Genomic DNA, 11,620 nt, shown 5'->3' on the forward strand with positions numbered 1-11,620 from the left:
TCTGTGAAAAATGCTGTTGGTATTTTGATAGGGATTACATTGAATCTATAGATTGCTCTGGGTAGTATGCAAAAGTTTGTTATTTTAAGGTACTACAGTTTGAGGTAATTTGTTACACAATAATGTAAAACTAATACATTACAATAAGGCAGACCTTTATAACACCACTGCTGAGATTCTGATCCTGTCACATTCCTTAAAAGAAACTTTCAGTGACTCTTCATTACCTCATATTAAGTTCTCACTGCTCAGTTAGGTGACCAAGACCCTTCTACATTATCTCCCACAAATTTCCTAAACAGACCCAACTGAACTATTTGCTGTGCCTCAAACACCCCTCAGACTTCCATACCTTTGCCAACTAGTCTGAAATTATTCCCTGGCTCTTATCTCCACCTTTAAAAGTCCTTGTATCCTCCAGGTCCTATCCCTAAAGTCACCTTCTTCATGAAACTATTTTTTAGTCTCAACCAGATGTTTCTCCCATCATCCAAACCTCCATTGTGCTTTGTGCCTGTTTGCTGCCTACCCGGGAGTCTTTCCTCTTCGCTCATGCTGGCAGAGTCCTGGTTTAGTTTCCCTTATCATTCCTCATTTTGACTCTTGCAAACCCTGATTAGTTGAAGCCATCCATAGTGGTCCCAATGCCCTTTTCAGTGACTGATGCAGGAGTAGTCAGGTTATCGATATAATTCTGGCCAACGAATAAGGAGGCAATGTCTGCATTCTGGGAAAGGCTTTTTAAAATAAAGATTAAAATAAATATTTTAAAATAAAAAGATATTATGGAAGGAACAGTTCTGCCGGACATTATCGGTATGGGTATGATTTCCAGAATCATGGCAACTATCTTATAAACATAAAGGGAGCTAGCCCAAGGATGGATGAACACAAGATAGGAAGAACCTGGGTCCTTTATGATTTTGTCAGACCATGAATTAGCCATCTTGTTATTGCCCTATCTCTGAACTTCATGGTATGTGAAGTCCTCTTTTAGATATTCTAGATTAAATCAGTTAGATTGGTTTTGTTGTCACTTGCAGCTGAAAATGCCCTGATTAGCACAAAAACTTGGTGATGATACTCTTTAAGACTGATATTAAAATTATCACTGTACTCATTTTTCCTTGTATTCTGTTATAATTTGGAGTGAAAGGATTATATTTTTATTGAAGTAAGACATACATACAGAAAAAGATAAAAAGCCCCTTGGGAACCACAGAGAAAATACCTATAGAAGTTACACAAAAGAAAAAGAAGAAGGAATTGAAACCTATCAGTAATAATAATAATAATAATAATAATAATAAAAAATATTTTGCTTTAAAAGGAAGGCAGCATGAGAGAAAGAGGGACAAAAGAACTATAAGACAAACAGAAAATTGTTTTAAAAATAGCAATAGTAGGGGCAGCTGGGTGGCTCAGTTGGTTGGGCGACTGCCTTCAGCTCAGGTCATGATCCTGGAGTCCCAGGATCAAGTCCCGCACTGGGTTCTCTGCTCGGCGGGGAGCCTGCTTCTCCCTCTGACCCTCCCCCCTCTTGTGCTCTCGCTCTCTCTCTCTCTCATTTGCTCTCTCTCAAATAAATAAATAAAATGTTTAGAACAATAAAAAAATAAAAATGGCAATAGTAAATCCTTTCTTATCACTAATTACTTTAAATGGAAATGGACTAAACTCCTCAATAAAAAGATACAGAATGTTTGAATAGATAAAAAACCAATATCCAACTGTATACTGTTTATAAGAAACTCACTTTAGATCTAAAGACACACATAAACTGAAAGTGAAGGAATAGAAAGGATAGTCCACGCAGCAGTAACCAAAAGTAAGCAGGAGTGGTTATACTTATATCAGACAAAGTAGGGACACAAACCATAAGAGACTCTTAATCTCAGGAAACAAACTGAGGGTTGCTGGAGTGGAGGGGGGTGGGAGGGATGGGGTGGCTGGGTGATGGACATGGGGGAGGGTAGGTACTATGGTGAGCGCTGTGAATTGTGTAAGACTGATGAATCACAGCCCTGTAGCCCTGAAACAAATAATACATTATATGTTAATTAAAAAAATTAAAAGTTAAAAAAAAACAAAAATTGTCTCTAGAGGAAAAGAAGGCCATTATAAAATGACAAAAGGATCATTTCAACAGAGAAATATAACAATTATAAATATATATATACACCCAACATCAGAGCACCTAAGTGTATAAAAACAAATATTGATAGATCTGAAAAGAGAAATTGACAGCAGTACAATAATAATAAGAGACTTCAATACCCCACTTTCAATAATGCACAGAATATCAAGACAGAAAATCAAGAATGAAACAATGGACTTGAACAACACTATAGACCAAATGGACCTAACAGACATATACAGAACTTTTCTTCCAGCAGCAGAATACACATTCCTGCTCCCAACAAAGAAAAACCCAGGGCTAGATGGCTTCATGGCTGAATTCTACCAAACATTCAAAGAATGAATACTAATCCTTCTTAAACTCTTCTAAAAAATAGAAGTAGAGGGAATGCTATCAAACTCATTTTATGAGGCCAGCATCACTCTGATACCAAAGCCAGATGAAGACACCACAAGAAAAATGCACTATAGACCACTATCTCTGATGAATATAGATGTAAAATACTCAATAAAACACTAGCAAACCAAATTTAACAACGCATAAAAAAGATTATAAACATGACCAAGTGAGATTTATCCCTGAGATGCAAGATTTGTTTAACATATGCAAATCAAATGATGTGATATACCACATTAACAGAATGAAAGATAAAAACCACATGGTCATCTCAGTAGGTAAAGAAAAAAACATTTGGCAAAATTCAGCATCCAATTATGATAAAAACTCTCAACAAAATAGATATAGAAGGAAATTTTCCTCAACATAATAAAGGCCATTTATGAAAAGCCCACAACTGACATCATAAGCAATGGGGAAAACTGAAAACTTTTCTTCTAAGTTCCAGTACAAGGCAAGGATGCACTCTTGCCATTTTTATTCAACACAACACTGGAAGTACTAGCAAGAGCAATCAAACAAGAAAAAGAAATAAAAGGCATCTGGGTCGGAAAGGAAAAATTAAAACTGCTTTTATTTGCAGATGACATGATCCTATATGTAGAAAACCCTGAAGACCCCATAAAAAAAACAACGGCTAGAACTAATAAATAAATTCAGTAAAATTACAGAATACAAAATCAACATACAAAAATCAGTTGCATTTCTATATGCCAACAATGATCTAGAAAGGAAATCAAGAAAATAATCCCATTTATGATAGCATCAAAGATGGGTATCAAGGAGGGCATGTGTTGTGATGAACACTGGGTGTTATATACAACTAATGAATCGCTGAACACTACATCAAAACTGATGATGTACTATATGTTAACTAACTGAACATAATTTAAAAAAAAAAGCAAAAGAAAGAGTAAAATACTTAGGAACAAATTTAACCAAGGCAGTAAAAGATCTGTACACTGAAAACTATAAAATGATGAAAGAAACTGAAGTCATAGATAAATGGAAAGATATCCTGGGTTCATGGATTGGAAGAATTAATATTGTTAAAATGCCTGTACCACCCAAAGTGATACAAACATTCAGTGCAATCCCTATCAAAATTCCAGTGACATTTTTCACAGAAATAGAAAAACAATTCTAAAATTTGTATGGAATCACAAAAGGCCCTGAATAGCTGAAACAATCTTAAGAAAGAAGAACTAAGTTGGTGGCAGCATACTTCCTGATTTCAAATTATACTACAGAACTATAGTAATCCAGACAATATGGTACTGGCATAACACTGGACACATAGACCATTGGAACAGACTAGAGAGCCCAGAAATAAACCCAAGTTTTATGGTCAACTGATTTTTGACAAGGCCACAATGGGGAAAGGATGGTTTCTTCAACAAATGGTGTTGGAAAAACTGGCTATCCACATGCAAAAGAATGAAATTGGACCCTCATCTTACACCATACACAAAAATAAACTCAAAATAGATTAAAGACTTAAATATAAGACCTGAAACCATAAAACTTCTAAAAGAAAATATAGGGAAAAATTTCTTTGACATCGGCCTTGGTAATGATTTTTTGGACATGACACCTAAATCTCAGGCAACATAGGCAACAATAAACAAGTGGGACTACCTCAAACTAACATGTGTCTGCCCAGCAAAGGAAACAATCAACAAAATGAAAAGGCAACATATAGATTGAAAGGAAGTATTTACAAATCATATATCTATTTTTTTAAGTAGGCTCCATGTCCAACATGGGGCTTGAACTCATGACCCTGAGGTTGAGAGCCACATGCTCTACTGATTGAGTCAGCCAGGCACCCCACAAATCATATATCTAATACGGGGTTAATATCTCAAATTTATAAAGAACTCATACAACTCAGTAGCAAAAAACCCCAACTTGATTAAAAAAATGGGCAAGGGACCTTAATAGACATTTTTCCAAAGAAGACATGCAAATGGCCAACAGACATTTGAAAAGATTCTTAACATCACTGATCATCAGGGAAATTTGAATAAAAAACAATGAAATATCACCTCACATCTGTTAGGAAGGCTGTTATGAAAAAAAAAGATAGTAAGTACTGGTGCAGATGTGGAGAAAAGGGAATGCTTGTGCACTGTTGGTGGGAATGTAAATTAGTACAGCCATTATTGAAAACTTTATGGAGATTCCTCAAAAATTTAAAATAGAACTACAATATGATCAGCAGTCCCTCTTTAGGGCATGTACCAAAAGTAAATGAAATCGGTACCTTGGAGAGATACCTGCACCCCCATGTTTATTGCAGCATTATTCACAATAGCCAAGATATGGAAACAACCTAAGTGCTCATCAACAGTTGAGTAAAGAAATTATCACACACACACACACGATGGAATATTATGCAGCCTTAAAAAGAAGATTTTTCTTTTGCAACATTTGCAACAACATATATGAAACTGAAGGACATTATGCTAAGTGAAATAAGCCAGACACGGAAAGACAAATGCCTCATGATCTCACTTCTAAGTGGAATCTTTTAGTTCAAATATATTGAGGTAGAGAGTAGAACCATGGTTATCAGGAGTGGGAAGATGGGGGAAAGGGAGAGATATTGATCAAAGGATACAAAGCTTCAGTTATAAAAGATGAATAAGTTTAGAGATCTAGTGTACAGCATGATGACTATACTTAATAATACTGTATTATATACTAGAAATTTGGTAAGACAATAGATTTCAGATGCTTTCACCACACGTTAAAAAATGGTAACTGTGAGGAGATGAATATGTTGATTAGCTTAGCTAGTAATCATTTCACTATGGATATGCATATCAAACATCATGTTGTACATCTTAGATGTATACTATTTTTATTTTAAAAAGTAAAAACATAAAATCTTTTTAATAAAAATACGTGAAGTCCAAGTTCTAGCTTAATGAATGTTCACAAAGTAACACCTCTGAATAACTAGCATCCAGATCAAGAAACGGTACATTGGAGATGGGAACTCCAGATGTGTGCATTGACACCAGGCTCGACAAAGCTGTCTGGGCCAAAGGAATAAGGAATGTTCCATACCGTATCCGCATGCGGTTGTCCAGAAAACGTAACGAGGATGATGATTCACCAAACAAGCTCTACACACTGGTTACCTATGTACCTGTCACCACTTTCAAAAATCTACAGACAGTTAATGTGGATGAGAACTAATCGCTGATTGTCAAATAAAGGTATAAAACCACACAAAAAAAAAAAAAAAAAAAAAGAAACGGGACATTATCAGCACCCCGGAAACCATTCTTGTGCCTGCTCCAATTTAATCCCTCATCCCTTCCTCCCAGGGTAACCACTGTCCTTATTTCTGACAACATGGAACAGTTTTGCCTGTTTTTAAACTTTGTGCAAATGGAAACATAGCACATACTCTTTTAGTCTGGCTTCTTTTGCTTATTATTATGTCTGTGAGATTCGTCCAGTTTGTTGTATGTATCAGTTGTTCACCACTGAGATATATATTCTATTGTATAATAGCCCACAATTAATATGTTCATTATACTGTTGATGGACATCTAGGTTGTGTACAGTTTGTGGCTATTACAAACAGTGTAGCTATTTGAACATTTTCGTACATTCTTTTAGTGAATATATGTACACATATCTAGGGGTTGGAGTGATGGGTCATAGCGGGGGGTATGTACTCAATTTTGATATATATATTGCCAAATGGTTTTTCAGCTGTTGTCTTTTTTTTAAGTTTTATTTATTTATTTTTAAGTAATCTCTACACCCAGTGTGGGGCTCGAACTTACAACCCCGAGATCAAGAGTTGCAGGCTCCTCCAACTGAGCCAGCCAGCCCCACAGCTGTTGTCTTTTAAATTCGTCTTTGTATCCCTACTCTTATGCTCATATTCTCTTGTATGCTCTCTTGTCCCTGTCCTCTCCTACTTTGCACATAATGGGTACTTAACAAATAGTCATTATATAATTACATGTATATACATACACATACACACATGTGTGTGTACTTAAATATCTCCGTACTGTATGTAATGGAATTAAATACAGCAAGCCTACCCTAGCAGGCCAACTGTCAAACATGCTATGCTGGGGTCACAAAGGGTATGAGGTCAGCTGGGAGTGGCTGGGGATCCCCACTCCCATTTGGAATTTGGGTCAACAATGGATTCATCCATAGGTGTAGTTCAGTTGCCCTTGGTCTGAATTCTGGAAGTTCTGGAATTCTTTCTCGTGGTAGTTGACAAAATGGAAGCAGGCCTTTGTAAGGAAGAGTCCTTAATAAAGAAAGGGCTTTCTTTCTTCCATAGTGCTGGAATGGGGGAAGATGAGCCAGGTTAGGATGATTGGAGAAGAAAAACAAATTTTTGTGTGAGAACAGTCCAGTAAAAGCTGCCAGGCCAAGGCTCTTAGATGTGGTATTGATTTTCTTAGAATCATTTCTGTTTTCAACAAACTACCTTTTCCTGAATGCTTTTCCTCATTCAAACTTTAGAAAGAAATTGGTTTGCAAAGTGATATTAATGCTGCTCTTCTGTGAACTGTCTCCCCAAACTAGAAACAAATTTCGGAATTTCTGTAAAGGGAAACATTACAGTGTTGGGGAATTTATTTTTGTTTGTTTGGTGTTTCATTTTTTAAATTAATTACCTAATTTAATTAATTTAAAACTAATTAACTAAGTTAAACTAATTAAGTTAAAACTAATTAACTAACTGATTAATTAGTTAACCTACTAATGCTCGGTGGGCTCCACACCGAGCGTGGGGCTTGAACTCACAACCCTGAGATGAAGAGTCGCAAAGCTCCACTGAAATGGAGGCAGCCAGGCACCACAGGGAAAAAAAAAATTTTTTTTTTTATCACAGGAGTACGCACTAAAATGTGTACTACAGTTTGTTTCAATCTTGATTGGTCCTAAGAAGGTTATTAAGGATTACTGAAATTTCATATTCATGAGCTTCCATTAGCACATTCCCAGGGTTCACTGGGGACTTCTAGTCCAGGGCCTAGAAGTGCTAAGCTATCTGGTATCTGCACAGTCCTTGGCCACATTGCAGGGTAACTCCTGAACACGCATGCACAGAGTCAAGATTCCCACAGCTTTGGGAAAGGACGATTTATTATCAGTGTGCCATCAGTCATCAGTGTTGAGTTGGTCAGCGTTTTCAATACTTGTCATATGAAAAAATTCTTTGTGGTTGCTCATCATCTGCCTTGAAGAACCAAGAAAGGACTCTTGCTAGTTCTTGGCCCAAGAGTGGAACTATAGTTGCTAAGAAGCAGAGTCCTGTACTACTTGAGTAAATAGGAATAGAAGTCCTACTCCTCTTTGTGTGGATGTTTAAATCTTCCTGCAGGACTTGTGTTGTATGGTAAGAGTTAAAGACATACCCCAAAGGAGCAACCACAGAGTGTAGCACTGGTCATGGCTACGCAGACCCGGGAGTATTAGTAGTTAATGAGTTTGGTTGAGAGGATCAAGTACCAAGGATGTTGCAGTGGGGGCTAGGTGTGGGTGTTGGAGGTGGCTGAGGTTGGAAAAGGCCAGGTCAATACATTGTTTTATCATGTCTTCTTTTTTACTACAGAAAGATTTTCAATCACCTCCTACAGCTTATATATACCCCTGTCAGATAATTTCCTTAAAAAGTAATCACTAAGCCAGGAATTGATTTATAGCTGAAGTCAGTTTCTATGTATGTTGCTTGTTTCCAAATATATATTTCAAAGCCCTATGTGATATCTAGAACCATACAGAGATCAGAAAACATACAAAGATCAGATCCTGTCATTTGTGAATTTGGTGATTTATGCCATTTGAATCATCACTTGAAGGTGTGTTGTCCTACAAATCTTATGCACTTCTCAAAATAAAGGTGGTCTTCAGATAGCCAGCTGTCCAATTGCCTCTTTATTTTAGCTACTTAATATATTTTGTATTAATCTCCACTTTGCCTTTCTTTAGTCCTCAATAGCTAAGCATTACTCTAACCAGAGTCCCAGTTGATTATTTTTTAAACAAGTGTGCTTGTGAAGGTTGCTTATAAAGATAGTTGCACATCCTGAGCTCCTGCCGGGCATCAAAAGACAGAATTAGACATGAGCCTCCCCTTCTGTGCTCACCATGAAAATATTAAATAGGGTAGAGGCCTGAGGAAGGCACAAGAACATGCACCTTTGTAGTTGGGTTTTTCCACTGGAACCTGCAGATCAGTCTTCATTTTGTGGAATATTTTTACAAATGTGTTTATTGACTGAGTTTTAGAGAGGTAGGTATACCTGTGGTTTATCCTATGTTAGCTACCAGTAGGTTTAGGATTTCCTGCCCAATGTGTTAACTAGGTGTCATGAACCTGTCATGCCCCGTAAGCAATAAAAGGCCACCAGGACCTGAGGAAATGCCTAGTGCATGGATCATAATTGACATATCTAGTTTGGTCTTGGATCAAAAGTAGACAAATTTAGAAAGTCCGCTTTATTTCTGTGGTTGATATGTCTTTATTCTTTACTCTAAACTGCTAAAGAATGTTCTACCAAACACCAATTTTTAGCATTCCAACCTGTGGTAGCGGCATTAGAAGTTGCCAAATACCGTGCAATTATTCTTTCTGCCCTATGAATGGAACTTTTAAACAGAGTCACTTTCTATACTGGCAGGGGGAAATATGAACTTGGCTATAATTACTGCTCTAATATCTTCTACTCTCCTAAATGTTTGGGGTCACCCAAAGCTCGATTGAAAGATACACTTGGTGAATATGAGAGTCTACTGGGAATGACTGGTGGGAATGAGAGTGTTTGGATTTGAAGAAGGAAGACAGAGAATCGAGTAGAGGATATAGCTGTCTCAGTGATGGATTCAAGTCCTCAGGAAACTGGAGGACTAGCTCAGAGAACAAGCACCAATGTGCTGACACACTTTAGGCAGGAAGAACCTTGGGACTAAGAGTTCTTGGTAAAAGCCTTCCCCTTACTGTGCGTAATGTCACACACCCAATGGCCAGGGTGCCTTTGCAGTCTGGGGAAAGGAGAGATCATGGGATAAGCAATCAGAGCTGCTGTCTCCTCCTCCAAAGGGACTTTTCTACCTGAAGGAAGATGGCCCTCTTCTTGGATTCTTGGAGCTCACTGCTCAGAGTTGGTTACAGTTGGAGAAAGGGAAAGAGGGGGAGGGAGTGTCACTGTTTCTATATTCACCCCAAATGTCCTAATACCATCTGTTCCCGTCATCTGAGTGACTCCTTTTGTTTTTATAAAGTGTGTTTGTTTCATGGAAGGTCTTTATCTTCATGCTCCTTGCAGATAGAGCTTTCTACTTGTTTCTAACCACACTTCAGTGGCAAATAATCCAAGAAAGATGATGAATTAATTAGTGTTATTGACTTCCTAAAAGGGTGAGCAGTTCAACTTAGAGTCCAGTAATTTTCTAAAGTGAGAGGAAAGGGTTTGTGCACATAGAGATGTGCATATATAATGAACTTTCAGATGTATAGAATGTAACACACACTAGAACCATTCTTAAAAAATTAAACAGACCCTCATTTAGTTTTGTCACATATCCAACCAAGTCTGGAAAATGGCTGATATGACTGGTCAGTTAAGCAAGCTCTAGTCCTGGTTCCAGAGTCAATGTTAGGGTGGCCCTTTTAACATACGTGAGACAAACACACAAACAATTCAACAACACGCATCATTTTAGCTAACAGATTGAACCTCTTCTTCCCCCCCCCCCCCAGCCTCCCTACCCCAGGCAATATCTCCCAACTCTTCAATTCAAGGCACTACAATAACATTAACACATTTTGGCCTCATTTCCCTCTTTTTTCTATCATTCTTAAATGGATATTCTGGGGAGTATGGAAGCAGTGAAAAAAAATATTGTGGGTGATTTTTGGAGGAAAAAAAGATCTAAACAGAGTAGGAGTGCCTTTTATGTTGGGATTAGTTATATGGACTCAGGAAGTATGGGGCCAATCCCTCACCTCCCTCCTTCTCCTTTCTCCCCTAAATCCAATTCCGTTCTCCCAGCCCTATCCCCAGACTTATTCACTGTTGGTCATCTTAAAGTAGAAATTGTGAGTGGGGAGGAGAGAGCCCACCTGCACACATAACTAGTCTTGACCTTGTTTGTTTATGGCGTATGTGTTAGTGCGTGCATCTGCACGTGCGTATTTCTTTATTCTCTTTGCATGTACCTCTAATTGATCTTGAAAAGAAGGGACAGTTAAAGAAGACGTTAAGGTGAAATGAAGCCATAACTGCAGCTGGAGACTTTTATTAAGTGTGGCAAAGTTCCCTGGGCTGCGCTGAAATTGTTTATTGATTTTGGTATGGCTGGGTGCTCGGGAGTAATCGCCCAGAATGCCACTAGAGAGAGCGTCTTGTTAGCTCACGCTCGGCGTCTCCTCAGCACAGCGCAAGCTCTGGAGCTTGCCTCTTTAACCTGTAAATAAATACCCCTGGTTAACTCCTGAGATGCCTCTGCCTGAGACCAAGCTGCTTCTGACCTGAACATGCACACCCCCAGCAGCATTTAAAGACCAAGAGGGTTTAATTTCTTCTATTGGGAAGGGTTGCCTTGCCGAGGAGGGAAAACAGGATTCGGTTTGATATTAAAGACGCATATCATTTTCCATTTTTATTGTGTATTTGGCTTGTTTCTTCTCATTTGACTTTTAGTATTAAGGGGGAAGTTTGAAGAAACAAAATAAATTGAGATTTTTCAGCAGTGGTTTCACTGTCCCATCCCTGTGTCTTTCCTTTGTGTTTGTCAGTTTCATGGGTGTTGCCCATGCCTGGATCTTCCTGTTTTCCCCTCACTATAGCTAAACTTTCCCAGGGTCTCAATAGGGCAGGGGTGCCACGGCTGCTGTCCAAGCAAGCAATCCTGCAAAGGGCAGTTGTGTGGCAAGAGCAGGTGTGCACCAGGTCCCGTGGTCCGTGCCCTCAAACTGGCTTCCAGGATCATCGAGGGAAGGGATCGGATTGTGGGAGGAGAATGAGGATGTCTGGGGGAGGTGAGAGAGGGCTGGCTTACCCTGAGGACATCCTGACTCCCAAGATAGGT

This window comes from Halichoerus grypus, chromosome 8, assembly GCF_964656455.1.
Source record: "Halichoerus grypus chromosome 8, mHalGry1.hap1.1, whole genome shotgun sequence".
Taxonomy (NCBI): Eukaryota; Metazoa; Chordata; class Mammalia; order Carnivora; family Phocidae; genus Halichoerus; species Halichoerus grypus.